The 18699-nt window shown below is 44.1% G+C and overlaps 1 protein-coding gene across 3 annotated transcripts in view; it reads left to right on the top strand.

Moving 5' to 3' along the window:
- Positions 1-18699, top strand: part of ydjc (YdjC chitooligosaccharide deacetylase homolog) — a 73722-nt gene that overhangs the window by 2690 nt on the left and 52333 nt on the right. The window lies entirely within an intron of this gene.

Here is an 18699-nt window from a genome sequence, read left to right as displayed (position 1 = left end):
ATGGGGCACCCCCCAAAAAGCAGGTCGGAGCCTCCATTTATGCAAATCGGAGTCTATTACATCAATCAATAAATAAATAAACAGCTTGCAGTTATATAGCGCCTTTTACGGCCTCCGGACATCTCAAAGCGCTTTACAGCCAATGAAGTACTTTTGAAGCTCAGTCACTGTTGTAATGTAGGAAACGTGGCAGCCAATTTGCGCACAGCAAGCTCCCACAAACAGCAATGTGATAATGATCAGACCCTCTGTTTTAGTGATGTTGGTTGAGGGATAAATATTGGCCCAGGACACCAGGGAGAACTCCCCTGCTCTTCTCAAAATAGTGGCCACGGGATCGTTTACGTCCACCTGAGAGAGTAAACGGGGCCTCGGTTTAACGTCTCATCCGAAAGACGGCACCTCCAACAGTGCTGAAGGAGGAGTGGTGGGGGGCGCACTAGGCAGAAGCAGGTCTGCAGCTGGTCTGTAAAGAGAAGAGGCCCTTCTGGTAAATCTAAAACTTTCCTTTGTGGGGCAAGAGTGCTCCTCTGGACCCCATTGGGTTGGCAACTCTGGTTAGACGTATTCCTGGAGGCTTCATCGAATGACCTCCCACCTCCGACCTCCCCGCCAATCAAACGGCCTTTTTTTTTATCCTTCTCCAATATGTTTAGAACTAATAAGCAAAAGTGTTCCAAGAAAATTAAAAGTACAGACTCTTTAAAAAAAAATTTTCCCTATGATTTTCCTCCTGGGATTCTCGCAGCAGTGTCTCCGAGATTAATCTTTAATTCCTGAAGACTCCATCCAGGGCAATCCTGGCGGGTTGGTGACCCTAGGACCCCACAAGAAAAGCCCCGGCTTCCCCGGCCTGCTTTTTTTTCCCCCTCCCTCAAGTGACCCAATGTTAGAATTTGCTTTTTCTCAGGTGTCCCATCAAAGTTAATCATAATATCTCGGGGTCATTGTCCGATTAGGATATGCTAATATTGGAGATTAGTCGGGACAATGGGGGAGTCGGAAGAAGCAGTCGGGTCGGCGGCATCCCATGTGAGATGCTAATATCAGATTGGCCAGAACAAAGGCAGCACCGAAGCTAAGGTCACATTAACTATCTGAGATTGTCCAGGTCATCTCCTGTTCCTGTGTAATGTCAGACAGGAAACGTCAGGTTAAATTGATTAGCAGTTAAACCATCAAGATGACCAGCATGTCAAAGTCTGGAGGTTTGGTGAGAAGGAATCTCGCTTCAATATACATTCTGGGCATCGCGTGATATGACTCGCATTCAAGGGGAAGATCCTTTAAGGATGCCTGGAAGGTCTTTCTGGACTTGTGACAAATGGGTAAAAGAGGGAAACGCAAGATCAGGTAGCAGCCTTCTTGTAGTTAGAGCTCATTGGACAGTTGAAAGTCCAACACCTATGGAAGCAAAGCTTGATCACATTGGGTCTGCAAGAAACCAGGTTGTACGAGTCCATTGTATAACTGTAATAGTTATTATACTGAGTAATAAACGTGCATTTGGATAATACGCTCGAGCCTTAACCATGAGAAATCATTTAATTGAGTTTAAAGAGGCTTCCTTCCACCCAACTGAAACCCCCTCCCTGCCACTTGCCTGAAAGCCGGAAGGCGGCCAAGGGATACGTTCCCCTCCCTCCACCCCCCTGCCAATCCTCGCCTGCCCAGGGCAGCCCTCTTCATGTCGTTCCAGGCAGGAAGCAAACCGGCGGCATTTAAATGAGGCCCAGTGATTTAACACCATCCTGGTTTCCTGCTGCCTCCGCTGGGCGGGAATCAACTCACCGAAGCAATTTCCTGCCATAAACGCATTCTCAGTTGTCAGCTGTGACTCAGTTGGCAGCACACTCTCCTCTGAGTCAGAAGGTTGTGGGTTCACGTCCCCACTCCAGGGACTTGAGCACACAAATCTAGGCTGACACTCCAGTGCAGTACTGAGGGAGCGTTGCACTGTCGGAGGTGCCGTCTTTTGGATGAGACGTTAAACTGAGGCCCCATCTGCTCTCAGGTGGACGTAAAAGATCCCACGGCACTGTTTTAAAGAAGAGTAGGGGAGTTATCCCTGGTGTCCCGGCCAATATTTATCCCTCAATCAACATAACAAAAACAGATTATCTGGTCATTATCACATTGCTGTTTGTGGGAGCTTGCTGTGCGCAAATTGGCTGCCGCGTTTCCCACATTACAACAGTGACTACACTTCAAAAGTACTTCATTGGCTGTAAAATGCTTTGAGACGTTGGTGGTTGTGAAAGATGCTATATAAATGTAAGTCTTTCTGTCTCTGTCTTTAAAATCCGCCCCATTGGTTATGCTGCAGTTCGAATATTGCGCCCACTTTCCGGCACTTTACTTTAGGAAGTATATACCCAGACCATTGGGACAGACTCCTGAAGATGATACAAGGGATGAGAGGCATTAGTTGTAGAATTCTATCATTCTAAGGCTGCTGCTGCTGTCTATTCCTAAATGCTGTTTTTTTCACATACTGCTTAAATGTTTGGTTTGCTTGGACTTTTGAGAGGGGGGAAGTGAAATACTTTATCTGAAAAGCACAATGTGCATTGCAATTGGAGTAATCTGTTTTGCAAATGTGAATGTGACTCACTTGTGTTCTTTAGTTACTATTGGGTCATCACATCATCAATCCAGGACTGGGGAAAGTAATTGTTAAAGGAATCACATTCTCACTGGTGAAACCATATTTGAACAAGAATTACGTGGAAACTTTTCACAATATTATAGTTAGAAATTCAATAATGTGCTGCCAGTGATTAATTGGGTCCCTTGCTGCAACACACCTGCAGCATTCACACAGAAAATTCCACTCTCTATATCTGTCACATTGTGTACTCGGACACGTATGCATGTCTCCCTTATGTGTCACCATGGAGCACTCCCATTAGGTTGCGGGCTCTGTGCGTACCAGGCAGCTAAGTGTCCTTTGCTGCTTGGTGTGCTCAGCTCATTAAGAAATAAGCATTTCACTGACTGGATTTCACTTGTTGTATTTGGTTATGTGACAAATAAAATTGAATTGTTAGGTAGAGTGAGATGAGATACTGTATAGAAAAACACTTTCTCTACTGCTTCAACTCCAGTCTCACAAGCACCAGAATTATTGTTTCCTGGTTAAGGTCTAGAGACTGTTAGACAGAAGTCATATTCAACCCTATTTAATCCTCCCTTGTAAAACGGTCCATTTATATGGCGGAACCACCTCTTTGAGATGGTAGTTCATGCCACCAGAAGCTCGAGCATCAGCCCTGTAATGCCTTGACATGCCTAGCGATCTAAACTCTACCCCATTGGCATGGTTGGACAGATTACAGAGCAATGGTAACACTACGCCAACAATACACTTGTTTCGAAGTCCAAATCGTGACTTTAATTTTTTTTTTGCCTGCATATCTTCCCTAATGTCAGAGGAAGGCCCACAAGTATTAGCAATGCAAACACCACATTGATGGTCTGTATGTGCAAATCTTGTGCTTGGTCTCTCTGTGCCAGTTGTAGAGGGTGGTGTGTGGGGTCAGCTTCAGCTCTGACTTATGACCGGTTCGAATCTCTCCCACTCCCTTGGTTCTAGACCTTGGACTTATTTGGGGGTTGTGATAAAAGTGTAGCAGATAACTGACTTTTGGTGCAAGAACTTTTTGATTTTTATTTGAGAAAGAAAATACAACACAATAATGTGTTGCATGGCAGCATGGTGGCATAGTGGTTAGCACTGTTGCCTCACAGCACCAGGGACCCGGGTTCGAATCCGGCCTCGGGTGACTGTCTGTGTGGAGTTTGCACATTCTCCCCGTGTTTGCGTGGGTTTTCTCCGGGTGCTCCGGTTTCCTCCCACAGTCCAAAGATGTGCGGGTTAGGTTGATTGGCTATGATAAAAATTGGCCCTTAGTGTTAGGGGGATTAAATACGTAGGGTTACAGGGATAGGGTGGGATATGTGTTGGTGTAGGGGTTACGGGGATCGGGTGGGATGTGTGTCGGTGCAGGCTCGATGGGCCGAAATGGCCTCTATCTGTACTGTGAGGTTTCTGTGATTCTGTGAATAACACTCTAATAAAATGGGGAAACACTTCGATATACACGAGGGAAAAATTACAGTAGACAAATCTCTCACCCCTCCCAATCCCACCTTACTAGCTATGTTAGGCTCTGAAGGACCAGGGATAATGCTCACCAAAACGACTCCTTGACAGTTGAGCTGGTTTGCGATTTCGGGGTTCGCTAGATGGATTGGTCGGTGCCTGCCGTACCCCAGTTGGTTGTTTCATAAGGCCCTTGTTGCCGTGAGGTGTCTGATGGTCACTGAAACTGTTGCTCTGGTTTCTTCTTGTTCTGCTTCCAGAACTGTGAACTTCTTCGAACTTGAATTCCTGAGAACTGCCCAGAACTGTAGAGCTTGTAGAGAACTTGTTGTAACTGCGGAACTGACTGCGGAACCAGCCTTTCGAACTTCTTGACTTCTCTGTCTTTAGAAAACAGGCTTTCATCACCTCATCTTCCGATTAGGCACTCTGCAGCCTTCCGGACTCAATATCGAGTTCAACAATTTCCGATCATAACCTCGGCCCCTATTACACATTTTTTCTTGTAATTTTTCCACTCCTTTTCCCCCCCCCCCCCCCCCCTTTCCTTTTGTTTCTCTCTCACACCTGGCAGCTATCTCTTGCTCTGGACAGGCTGAATTCAGAGAGAATGTTTCCAATGGCAGGGGAGCACAGAACCAGGGGCCACAGTCTAAAAATAGCGGGCAAATCATTTAAAACAGAGATGAGGAAGAATTTCTTCACTCAAAGAGTGGTGAGCCTGTGGAATTCCCTGCCACAGAGGGCTGTGAAGGCTAATTCAATAAATATTTTCAAGAGAGAATTGGATATATTTCTGAAGGCTAAGGGGATTAAGGGTTACGGAGAAAAGGCGGGGACGGGGTACTGAACTGGTAAGATCAGCTAAGATCTCAGATGAAGATCAGCCATGATCTCATTGAATGGCGGAGCAGGCTCGAAGGGCCGAATGGCCTACTCCTGTTCCTATCTCTATGTTTCTATGTTTACACTTTACACCTAATCTCAGCCGATTACCATCTCGTCTAGCTCTTTTGTTTCTTTCACTTCTTTTGTCCGATCGCAGCCCTGCCTTCGATCTGTTTTCTTTTCTTTCCAGTTTTGAAGAAGGGTTCGACCTGAAACGTCAACTCAAATTTCTCTCCACGGATGTTGCCTGACCTGCTGAGTTTTTCCAGCATTTTCTGTTGTATTTTCAATTATACTAATTGGGGCCTCCTAATCTTAAATTGTTTAAAGTGGTTTCGGGATGGTTCCATAGGCTGTTGAAGTTTTAAGAATGTGTGAAGTGGTTTTGGGATGGTTTTCCTGAGCTGTTGAGTTCTTATTTAATTGTAGTGAATTGTCCTCAAGCTTTGAGTTTCCTGTGGGGCCTGAGATTCTTTGTAGGTTGGCGAAACGATTTGTATTATGCATGTTTTTGGATGGGTCTAGTGAGGCTGTTCTTCCGTGGGTCCATTGTTAGCATGTAAATTTCTTGATAGGGGCTGAGTGACGTTTACAATTCCCCCAGACAGTTTGATTATCTCGAATACTCAAACTGGCTACTGCATAGGTAGATCCCAAATTCTGTAACAGCCTTTTCCCAAACATGACTGAACATGTCCTTTTATAATGCCAAGTCTGTTTCTGACCTTGAATCTCCTTGTTAGGCCCAACATGCCCTTTTATCACTCCTTACGTTTTTAGCAAGGGTCCAAAGTCATTTTTTTTAATAATAAGGTTTTCTTTCATTTTGGGGGATCTGTTAATTTTGAGAATCCTACACAGTAAAGGTCGTGGCTTATGATGGTTTACACCAGGCCCCTGTCCCCAATCTCCTTGGGTAGGTGGGGGGGGAAAAAGTTAGTAGTAGGAATATGTTGTATACCACCACAAAATAGAAAGAAGGAGTTGGCTGAGGAGACTGCAAGGGGGAAAAATTTGGTTGCTTTGCGCTAACAGGGCGCGCACTTCGGTAGCGCCCCCTGACTTACCGCCGGACGCTATGTCCGACGGGCCTACCTGCGGCCGGGGCAGCGCTAATTAAAGGCGAGGTGCCGGGCAGCCATTTTTGTTGCTGGCCGCCTACCAGCACCTGCCCCCGTTGCCGTCCCCGGCCTCCTCTGCAGCCCCCCCCGGCGGAGTGCCGGCTGCTTTCCATTAGCCTGGCACTCCTCTCCCCTTGAGTGCCGGGCTCTTTTGCCGGTACGCCGATCCCTGGTGGCCCAGCTGGGCCCCGGGTCGCGCTGCGCAAGGCCCCTCCCCTTTAAGAAGTCCTATCTGCCCTATGACAATGCAGCACTCCCTCAACACTGCACTGGAGTGTTAGCCAATATTTTGTGCTCAAGTCTATGGAGTGGGGACTTGAACCCACAACCTTCTGACTCGGAGGCGAGAGTGCTACCCACTGAGCCACAGCTGTTGACGACGAACTGTCAAGAAAGCAAAAATATTGGGATGCATAGCTCGTGGTGCGATTTATAAATCAAAGAGGGGATGCTAAAGTTGTATCTGGCCTTGATGAAGCAGCACCTGGAGTACTGTATCGGAGGGAGCCCGGAGGATGGCTATAAGGTTGATTCTTGAGCTTAAGGACTGAGATATGAGGAAAGATTGCCCACCCTAAGACTTTACTCTAGAGGGGAGAAGGGACTTACTAGAACCTACAGGGCTACAGACCAAGAGCTGGAAAGTGGGATGAGGCTGGATAGCTCTTTTTCAATCGGCGCAGACACGATGGGCCGAGTGGCCTCCTTCTGTGCTGTAAATTCCTATGATTCTATGATCCAAGAAAGTTCTTCCGTTGGGCACAGGTTTCAAGCACTACCGGAAACAGTTTAAAGTGAAGGATGTCAAAGGAAATAGGAAACTTCGGTGACATTTTCTCTGTAAGAGGGTGATAGCATTGTGGAATGTAGGGAAGGTGGAACCGTTTTTTTAACAATGATTGGATGAGTTCCTATCCGGAAAGGAGAAACCGCAGTATTGAGTCTAGAACTCAATGGGATGTTTGACAGGATAGACTAGTTGGACCAGTGGTCTCCTGTTATTGTGTATATGTCACACTCAGCTGCTGGAGGCCATGACATAGCATAATTTAAATTACAGCGCTGCTTTTGAACCAGTTGGTTGATATTTGTTCAGCAACTGGATCCAGGACGACATGTTTATTGCTTCCCTACATTCCACAATTCTATCAAGTTGTGCAATGGATGCAGTACTCTGAAGCTTTGTGTAACAATGGAAATGTACCTTGGCTGCACTCATTGAGGATATAATACTTTGTTCTCTAATCCATTATGGTGTACCTACTTAACAAAGAAAAGGTTCTATAACAAATGATAAAACATATTTCTGAAATATTACAGCCTGGAGGTGAATTATGCCATTTGTGTAATTGTCAGTGATGGATTTTCACGCCCTGATGTGGCTTGCTTTTTTATTCGCTCCTGGGATGTGGGCATCGCTGGCAAGGCCATCCCTAATTGCACTCGAGAAGGTGGTGGTGATTCGCTGCAGTCCTTGTGGTGAAGGTACTCCCACAGCGCTGTTAAGGAGGGAGTTCCTATTTATAGGTAACAGCATGAAAACAACACCTTTTAATGTCAAAGATCAGACCACTAGACTATAGCAAGAGTAAGGATAGTCCATTCATTTAAAAATTATTAAAGAAATATAGAATTTTGCTCCTGAATAGAACTTTTTCTTTTTTTTTAAATTGTTGGGCAGGTATAGTAAATGACTCATTGCAGGTACAGTGCAGTACTTGTCTGAGACTGGTAATTGCAGAGTACAATTTCATACCTTAGTATTGTTGTGGGCTGTAAATTGCACCCTCTGCCACAAAGAAAGAACTTGCATTTATATAGTGCCTTTCACATCCTCAGGAAACCCCAAAGCACTTCATGGCCAATGAATTACCTTTTTGAAGTATGTAAGCAAATGCAGTGGCCAATTTGCGCACACTGTGTCCCATAAAAAGCAATGAGATAAATGACAGTTTTTGTTTGGCGGTGCTGGTTGAGGGATGAATCTTGACCAGGACACTGGGAGAACTCCCAACTCGAATAGTGCCATTGGATCTCTTGCCTGAGCAGGCAAACAGGGCCTCGGTTTAATGTCTCGTCTGAAAGAGGGCACTTCTGACAATGTAGCACTCTCTCAGTACTGCACTGTTGTGTCAGCCTAGATTATGTGCTCCAGCCCTGCAGTGAATCTTGAACCCACAACCTTCGGACTGGGGCGAGAGTGCTAGCACTGAGCTGAGATGCCGAGAGCTAGTGGCTGCAGGAATTCCTCTGTATTTTCTTTAGTTTAGAAGGTTAAAGGGTCATCTTATTGAGGTCTTTAAAAATGATCAAGGAAATTGATAGGGTAGATACAGAGCAACTGGTGGGGAATCCAGAGCAAGGGGCATCATAAAATGAGAGCTAAGCCATTTAGCCGTGAAATCAGGAAGCACTTTTGCACACACACGGTGGTGGAAATCTGCAACTCTCTGTCCCAAAAAACTGTTGAGGCTGGGGCTCAATTGTAAATTTCAAGACTGAGATCAATAGAATTTTGTAGATAAAACCTTCAAGGGACAAAGCAGTTAAATGGGGTTGAGTTGCAGATCGGCCACGATCTAATTAAATGGCAGAACAGGCTCGAGGGGCTGAACGGCCTCCTCCTGTTCCTCTATGTGGTCATAGTTAGACCTCTAATGAAGTTCAAGAATGACGCACAGTGGTGAAAAGAAAGACTTGTATACTTAGCATATTTGGCACTATACACTTGATATGGGTGTGCAGGACACTCTCACTCAGTACTTGTTGACTTGCAATAAAATGTTGTTATGCTAGTAATCTTCCTTCCTGGCAGGGGCAGTACTTTCTGGCTTGATATGAAAGTGAAAGTCTAAAGTTGCTGCCCAGTGGGAGGACAGTCTTAATGCGGAGGTTGGGGATGGCATTAAAAGGCAAATTAGAGAAGCGTGCAATAAGGGCACAGCAGTCATCATGGGTGACTTTAATCTACATATAGATTGGGCTAACCAAATTAGTAACAATACTGTGGAGGAGGAATTCCTGGAGTGTTTACGGGATGGTTTCCTGGACCAATATGTCGAGGAACCAACCAGAGATCAGGCCATCTTAGATTGGGTATTATGTAACGAGAAAGGATTAATTAGCAATCTTGTACGAGGCCCCTTGGGTCAGAGCGATCATAATATGATAGAATTCTTCATTTAAGATGGAGAATGAAGTACAGGAAACGCTTTTTTTATCCGGGACCGGCGTGGTGCCGGTTGATCAAAAAGTCCGGATTGCAGAGAGGTATACTTACTAAGGTACGAGTGCCCCGTACACGACCACAGGTGCAGGAGCCCCGATTACACGGCACTTGTGCAAGAGTCCCAGTTACACGGCCACAGATCCAGGCGTCCCTGTTGCACGGCAACAGGTGCAGGAACCCCGGTTACACGGCCACTAATATATAGTAAAACTTACCTGAACCTACTCCTGAATTTTGCCGGTTAAGAGAGATTTCTGGTTATTTAGGTGCCGGATAAAAGAGAGTTTCCTGTAGTTGACTCAGAGACTAGGGTCCTGAATTTAAATAAAGGAAACTACGATGGTCTGAGGAGCGAGTTGGGTAGGATTGATTGGGGAATGTCACTCTCAAAGGGTTGACGGTGGATAGGCAATGGCAAACATTCAAAGACCGCATGGATGAACTACAGAATTTGTTCATCCCAGTTTGGCATAAAAATAAAACAAAAAAGGTGACTCCACCGTGGCTAACAAGGGAAATTAGGGATAGCATAAGATCCAAGGCGAGTACATGTAAATTGGCCAGAAAAAGCAGTAAACCCGAGGATTGGGAGCAGTTTAGGATTCAACAAAGGAGGACAAAGAGATTAATTAAGAAGGGGGAAAATAGAATATGAGAGTAAGCTTGCAGGGAACATAAAAACTGACTGTAAAAGCTTTTATAGATATGTGAAGAGAAAAAGATTGGTGAAATCAAGCGTAGGTCCCTTGCAGTCAGAATCAGGGGAATTTATAATGGGTAACAAAGAAATGGCAGACCAATTAAATACATATATATTGGTTCTGTCTTCACAAAGGAGGACACAAATAACCTCCCAGAGATGTCGGGGAACATAGGGTCTGATGAAAGGGAGGAACTGAAAGAAATCAGTATTTGTAGGGAAATGGTGTTAGGGAAATTGGTGGGATTGAAGGCCGATAAATCCCCAGGGCCTGATGATCTACATCCTAGGGTACTTAAGGAAGTGGCCCTAGAAATAGTAGATGCATTGTTGATCATCTTCCAACATTCGATGGAATCTGGAACAGTACCCATGGATTGGAGGGTAGCTAATGTTACCCCACTATTCAAAAAAGGTGGTAGAGGGAAAACAGGGAATTACAGACCGGTAAGCCTGACATCGGTAGTGGGGAAAATGCTAGAGTCCATTATAAAAGATGTAATAGCAGAGCACTTGGAAAACAGTGACAGGATCGGACAAAGTCAACATGGATTTACAAAAGTTAAATTGTGCTTGACTAATCTACTGGAATTTTTTGAGGATGTAACTAGTAAAATAGATAAGGGAGAACCAGTGGATGTGGTGTATTTGGACTTTCGGAAGGCTTTCGATAAGGTCCTGCATAAGAGATTAGCGTGTAAAGTTAAGGCACATGGGATTGGGGGCAAGGTATTGATTTGGATACAGAACTGGTTGGCAGACAAAAAGCAAAGAGTTGGAATAAACGGGTCTTTTTCCGAGTGGCAGGCAGTGACTAGTGGGGTACCGCAGGGATCGGTCCTTGGACCCCAGCTATTCACAATATATATTAATGATCTAGACAAGGGAACTAGATGTAATATCTCCAAATTTGCAGACGACACAAAGCTGGGTGGGCGTGTGTGCTGTGAGGAGGATGCTGAGAAACTCCAGGATGATTTAGACAGGTTGGGTGATTGGGCAGAAGCATGGCAGATGCAATATAATGTGGATAAATGTGAGGCTATCCACTTTGGTGGCAAAAACAGGAAGGCAGATTATTATCTGTGGCAATAGATTGGGAGAAGGGGAAGTGCAACGAGACCTGGGTGTCCTTGTGCACCAGTCGCTGAAGGTAAGCATGCAAGTGCAGCAGGTGGTTAAGAAGGCAAATGGTATGTTGGCCTTCGTAGCGAGAGGGTTCGAGTACAGGAACAAGGATGTCTTGCTCCAGTTGTACAGGGCTTTGGTGAGACCACATCTTGAGTATTGTGTGCAGTTTTGGTCGTCTTATCTGAGGAAGGATGTTCTTGCCGTGGAAGGAGTTCAGCGAAGATTCACCAGGCTGATACCGGGGGTGGCAGGAATGACGTATGAGGAGAGATTGGGTCGATTGGGCTTGTACTCGCTGGAGTTTAGAAGAATGAGAGGGGATCTCATTGTAACTTATAAAATTCTGACAGGACTGGACAGACTAGATGCAGGAAGGATGTTCCCGATGGTCGGGGAGTCCAGAACCAGGGGTCACAGTCTAAGGATAAGGGGTAGGCCATTTAGGACAGAAATGAGGAGGAATTTCTTCACCCAGAGAGTGGTGAACCTGTGGAATTCTCTACCACACAAGGCAGTAGAGGCCAATTCATTAAATATATTTAAAGGAGGAGTTGAATATATTTCTTAAGGCTAAAGGGATCAAGGGATATGGGGAGAAAGCAGGGACAGGGTACTGAATTTGGATGATCAGCCATGATCGCATTGAATGGCGGAGCAGGCTCGAGGGGCCGAATGGCCTACTCCTGCTCCTATCTTCTATGTTTCTTCTTAGGCAGTCCCTCGGAACCGAGGATGACTTGCTTCCACACTAAAAATGAGTTCTCAGGTGACTGATGAGTCCAATGCGGGACCTACAGTCTCTGTCACAGGTGGGGCAGACGGTGGTTGAAGGGGTGGGTGGGTGGGGTGCTTGGGTTGACGTGCACTCCTTCCGCTGCCTGCGTTTGGCTTCCACTTGCTCCCGGCGAAGAGACTAACAGTGCAGTCACTGTTGTTTCAAGGGTAAATCTAGTTAATATTAATAGCAAGTGAGGTGATTTAACAGTCACAGTTTTTTGATGGTATTGGGGAGAAAGGATTATTGCCCAGGAAAATTTAAGGCCTTTTTATATTGGTTGCTTTTTAAGTTGGTCCAGGTAAAACTGGCTTTGAGTCAGCCAATAATCTATGGAAACTGGTATATAAACACTGGGAGCCAACTCTTCAATGCTGATTGTCCATGTCCATAAAGCTTATAAGTGCTAAAGTTGGACACCACATATTGTGCATCATTTAGGTCAGTGTGGTAGCATTCTGAACAGAAAGGTGGGACAGCTATCCGAATATTATCATAGGTTATGGGTTGAAACCCCAGTCAAGCGTACAATCTCGGCTGACGCATCACCACCGTACTGAGGAAGTGTATTGTTTTGAGGCCATTTGAATGAGGGTCTGAACCAAGGCCTGATCTCTCTAATCCAGTATCTCAGATGGGTATTAAAATTTGCTTTTATTATTGGCCTTTTAAGTCAGAACATGGACAACCAGCATTGAAGAGTTGGCTCCCAGTGTTTATACACCAGTTTCCATAGATTATTGGCTGACTTGTAAAGCCAGTTTTACCTGGTCCAACTTAAAAAGCAACCAATATAAAAAGGCCTTAAATTTTCCTGGGCAATAATCCTTTCTCCCCAATATCATCAAAAAACAACTGTAACTGTTAAATCACCTCACTTGCTATTAATATTAACTAGATTTACCCATGAAACAATAGTGACTGCACTGTTAGTTAATTTATAGGATGGTCCAAAACGCTTTGCTTCCAGACAGATATGAATGTAAATACAAGTACTTTCTTATTTAAAGAAGGATGTATTTTTCAGCTGGTGATAGTATTTTGACACCTCTTCCTCCCTACCAAAGTAAATATTAGGGTGTAGAATCCCCAATAGTAAGACAACTCTACACATTCTGCTATTGATTAAGTCATTTTGCCTGGGGATGATTTTAGCCTAATAAAGAAAGTCTTGCATTTCTATAGCGCCTTTCATGACCACCGAACGTCACAAAGCACTTTACAGCCAATGAAGTACTTTTTGAAGTGTAGTCACTGTCGTAATGTAGGAAATGCAGCAGCCAATTTCCGCACAGCAAGCTCCCACAAACAGCAAGGTGATAATGACCAGATCATCTATTTTAGTGATGTTGATTGAGGGATAAATATAGGCCCAGGACACCGGGGAGAACTCCCCTGCTCGTCCTCGAAGTAGTGCCATGGGGTCTTTTATGCCCACCTGAGGGAGTAGACGGGGCCTCGGTTTAACATCTCATCTGAAAGACGGCACCTCCGACAGTGCAGCACTCCCTCAGCGCTGCACTGAAGGGTCAGCCTAGATTTTTGTGCTCAAGCCTCTGGAGTGGGGACTTGAACCCACAACTTTCTGACTCCGAGTGTGAGAGTGCTACCCACTGAGCCACGGCTGACACTTTTTTATTGGTAGATGAAAATAATAGTAGAATCCGGCTCTGTGATTTCATTATCTTTAATTTAAAGCCTTCAAGAATAAACAAACAAATTTACAGATCCGCCCATCCAATACGTCCAGCTTTACGAAAGAATGTTCTCTTTAAAAACCTCACTGACTAACGGGTGTTATTTTAGTAACTTCAGCCAACGCAATTTGCTGGACTGAGCTCACAAGGTGGTCTTGTTCAGCAATCTGTCGCACCAGTTCGACATTGCAGTTGGCTCATTCGAAAGAGGTGATGGGGCACTTGCTTCTTTGCTTTGCTTTAGACTGTACAGTACACAGCTGTATTGGGCCCTGTGGATAGCCACACAAGCTGATACACTGTCTTGTTATGGCAATTTCGCGATCCAATTAAATTAACTATGTTTACGAGAAAATGGAACTGGATTGATTGCATTTGTGTAATAATTTCAATCAGTGTTATTTCTTTATTGTACGCTCCCAACCGTCCTCGTCTGATGGTGCTGTAGGGTTGAGCATAAGGATTTCATGTTCAATTACGGTTATAATGACTGGCCAAATCCAGTTGCTTCAGGTACCTTACCGATCTGAAATTCAGTTTTAGCGAGCTAAACCAATAAAAGTTTCCAGTTGAAAATGCATCTGAAGTCAAATTCAAATTTGTTTGGTTCTCACTAAAAGCCATTTTTTAAAAATCATAAATTGTTTATGCAGAAAATATACATGTTCTGCCTTCCTCGTCCTAGTGTGAACAAGTCTTCTGTAATTTACATCTGTACATTTCTAAAGTGAAATGAAAAGGAAGAACTGGAATTTTGAAACCAGCTGAGTTCCGATGAAGGATGTCCTTTCTCTTTATAGATGCTGACTGACCTGCTGTGTATTTACAGCATTTTCTGTTTTTATCAAGAGCTCCTCACGTACAGAAAGTCATCTCGGGAGCGATTTGCTGAGAAAGAGGGGAAAGAAGAACTTTTGGGAGTGGGGGCAAAATCATGGTGACCTAGCAATGTGAATAGCAGCAATTAATGGACAGAGCTGCTTAACAAAATTAAGTTACACAGGCATTGTAAGTCAGCATTAACGAATGCTGAATATTAATTAAAGCAGTGATCAGAGTCTGAGATTATTACAACTGGCTAGGTTTATTTTAGGGTTAAGTCCCTATATAGCTGACAAGTTAACAGAATTAAATAGCCGGTCTGTCAATTTAGCTCGGCGTATATGTGCGCGATTAGCAATGTTCCAGAGCTTTTACGACCTTGTTCCGATGAACAGCTGCTTCCTTCCCTGGGATGCAGGCATTGCCTTCTAGAGTGTTGAGTCGACGAGCCTCTTCAGCGGCAAGGTTACCTGCTCCACTCTGATCATTGGTTCCAGCTGAACCCACCTTGCACACAAGCAACGCTTTCTGAGGTAGCTTAACCCTCGCTGTTCCTGATATCGGACACTTGTACAGTTAAATGACATGCTTATCTATGCCTGCAACTAATGGAATCCCTACTAAAGGAGGAATAATGGAATCCCTACTAAAGAAGAAAATAGAAGACCATCTAAACCAAAAATATAATGAGGAATAGTCAGCATGGATTTCAAAAGGGAAAGTCTTGCTTGATCAACCTCATTGAATTTTTTGAAGAGGTAACAGAGAGAGTAGACAAGGGTAATGCAGTAGATGTAATTTATCTAGATTTTCAAAAGGCCTTCGATAAGGTGCCCCATAATAGACTGATTAACAAGGTCAGAGAATGCGGAGTCAGGGGACAAGTAGCAGAATGGATAGCTAGCTGGCTTCAGGACAGAAAGCAGAGAGTAGGGGTAAAAGGTCGCTATTCACAGTGGCAGAAGGAGGGTAGTGGTGTTCCACAAGGATCAGTGCTGGGACCACTGTTGTTCACAATTTATATTAACGATTTAGACTTTGGAATCAAAAACACAATTTCTAAATTTGCAGATGGCACCAAATTGGGAGTGATAGTCAATACTGAGGAGGACTGCAATAAATTACAGGAGGACATTAATAAACTTGCAGAATGGGCATATAATTGGCAAATTAAGTTGAACACAGATAAATGAGGTATTACATTTTGGTAGGAAGAATAGGGAGGTCACTTAATACTTGGAGAGTGCGGGTCTAGGTGGGGTAGAGGAACAAAGGGATCTCGGAGTACAAATACACAAATCACTAAAAGTTGCAACACTGGTTGGCAAAGCCATAAAAAAAAACAAGCACTAGGGTTTATTGCTAGAGGGATAGAATTGGGAAGTAATGTTAAACCTGTATCGAACCTTGGTTAGACCACACTTGGAGTACTGCGTACAGTTCTGGTCGCCATATTATAAAAAGGATATAGAGGCACTGGAGAGGGTGCAGAGAAGATTTCATAGAATCATAGAATAGTACAGCACAGAAGGAGGCCATTCGGCCCATCGAGTCTGCACCAGCTCTTTCGAAGAGCAATCCAGTTAGTCCCACTCCCCCGCTCTTTCCCCATATTCCTGCAGTTTTTTCTCTTTCAAGTATTTATTCGCTTTTGACGACTACTATTCAATCTGTATCCATATCAGGCAGTGCATTCCAAACCCTATCCTCTCGTTACGTAAATTTTTTTTTTCCTCATGTCGCTCTGGTTCTTTTGCCAATCACCTTCAATCTGTGTCCTCTGGTTATCGACACTTCAGCCATTGGAAACCGCTTTATTCTTTATTTACTCTATCTGAACCCTTCATCATTTTAAACACCTCTATCAAATCTCCTCTTCGCTTTCTCTGCTCTAAGGAGAACAACTTTACAAGGATGATACCAGAAATGCGAGGGAAAGGATGAACAGGCTGGGTCTCTTTTCTCTTGAAAAAAGAAGGCTGAGGGGTGACCTAATAGAGGTCTTTAAAATTATGAAAGGTTTTGATAGAGTGGATACAGAGAGAATGTTTCCACTTGTGGGGAAGAGCAAAACTAGGGGCCATCAATATAAGATAATCACCAAGAGATCCAATAGGGAATTCAGAAGAAACTTCTTTACCCAGAGAGTGGTGAGAGTGTGGAACTTGCTACCACAGGGAGTGGTTGAAGCGAATAGTATAGATGCATTTAAGGGGAGGCTAGACAGGCATATGAGGGAGAAGGGAATAGAGGGTTACGCTGATAGATTTAGATAAAGAAAGACGGGAGGAGGCTCGAGTGGAGCATAAACGCCGGCATGGACTGGTTGGGCCGAATGGCCTGTTTGTGTGCCGTATATCCTATGTAATCCTAGGTAATGTAACTGGCTAGTGTAGCCATGTACAGGAAACTTTTTTTTATCTGGCACGGACGGGACCGACGTGGTGCCGGTTCATCAGAAATCCCAGATAACCAAACGCTGTAGTAAAAGATAGGGAGAGCTGACAGCAACAAAACCTGTTGCTTAGCAACAAGTGTAGAACAATGGCCACAAGTTCCAAGCGTCTCTGTAGCTTAGCAACAGCTGCAGCCACACCCTTGCACAGCAACAAATGGAGGAAGGCAAGTACAATATGAAGTAAAACCTACTCCTGAATTTTGCCGGTTAACCGAGATTTCCGGTTATTTAGGTGCCGGTAAATCGAAAGTTTCCTGTACTGAATTTCTGCATCCTCTGACTCTCTCTGTTCTTAGCACTTGACTTGTAAAGGTATCTTCTGCATCTGCTAGGTAAAGTTTACTACAGAAGAACATGAGAGAATCTCCTTCTAACTCTAACAAAGAAAAAGTTTCCCTTGCTACTCCACTGACTACAGACTACTGACAAAGCCAGTGGAGGAGACGGGTAGCAATTCTGAGGGGTTTAGGGAGAGTCTGAAAGTGCAGGGACATATTTTGCACCTGGTAGGAAGAGCAGAGGATGCATGCTGGCAGGCGAGAAGGTGATTAGGGACATATTTTCATGCTGGCAGAAACAAAGCTGCAGGAGAGATCTGAAGATTAAGGTGAGGATTTTGAGATGGATGCTCCGAGGGACAGGTTGGCAAGGACAGTGGTGATGACTGGGCTGGGCTTCATACAGGATAGGATACAGGCCACAGAGTTCTGGGTGCAGTGTTTTTTGGGTGGAACTGGTGAAGAGAGAATTGCAGAAATCAAGCCTCGAGGTGGTGAAAGTATGAATGAGAGTTTCAGCCTAATGACGTAAGCAGACGATTATTCCTTAAGTGTAAGTAAGCAATCTTGGCGATAAACCAGAATTGGGTGTTGAATCTCAGCTCAATATCAAGCAGGACACTGAGGCTGAGCGCCATCTGTTTTAGTGTGAGCAGGCAGAGAGGAATGTCATAAGAATGCATTAACCATTCGTCCACCATCATCACCAACAGTTACTTCTTGTCAATGCTATTCTTTTGACCCAGTAAAACAAATTTAGTTCTTTTGGAAATAAAAATCATTACACATTGCAATTGTTTCAAAAACAATTGCACAAAATTTGGTTTACAGAAATAGGCAAGGGAGCTGACTGACTGACTGACTGCCTCCAGTCTGCCATTTTCAATATTGTTCTCATTGATTTATTAATCTTCTTCCTCATACTTGAATAGTCTCCTCTGGTTACTGCTTGGTAGCAAAGGGACCACCACCACCATGAGTGTATAAACAAAGTTACAACCTCATCAATGTACATTTATATAGCGCCTTTAACGTAATAAAATGTTGGGCGCTTCACAGGAGCCTAATGAGACAAAGATTGACACCAACGGAACATAACCAGGCATTGTTCTCGTATCTAACTAAAACTCATCACCATTTGGATCCTGCTATTTTGTTTACTCCAGTGTAGTGAAGGAATCCTCTCAAAGCCAGTCAATGTAGTCGCACCAGCAAGCCTGCTCCTCATCTAAAAAGCTGCTGAGAATAAACCTTTGCAGAAGGAATAGTTAAGCATGCCCCTGAAAGTTCCTTTTTGAGGAAAATTAAAAGCTTTGACAGCTTATTTGTTATATAAAACTTTAAATACTAAGTAAAAGTATAAGAAAGCATTCTTGTGCCCTCCTATTTGTTATTTTACAACAGGTCAAACTCTATTGCACCTCCAGCTGTAATTGCGATTGATCTGATTGTGGCAAATAAAGTAACCTGACCACTGAAGTACTTTTTGAAGTGT

This window comes from Somniosus microcephalus, chromosome 19 (assembly GCF_052327205.1).
Source record: "Somniosus microcephalus isolate GS21.2 chromosome 19, FLI_Smic_1.0, whole genome shotgun sequence".
Classification (NCBI taxonomy): Eukaryota; Metazoa; Chordata; class Chondrichthyes; order Squaliformes; family Somniosidae; genus Somniosus; species Somniosus microcephalus.
Note: the sequence above shows the minus strand (reverse complement) of the source record. Positions and strands in the feature narration are given on the sequence as shown.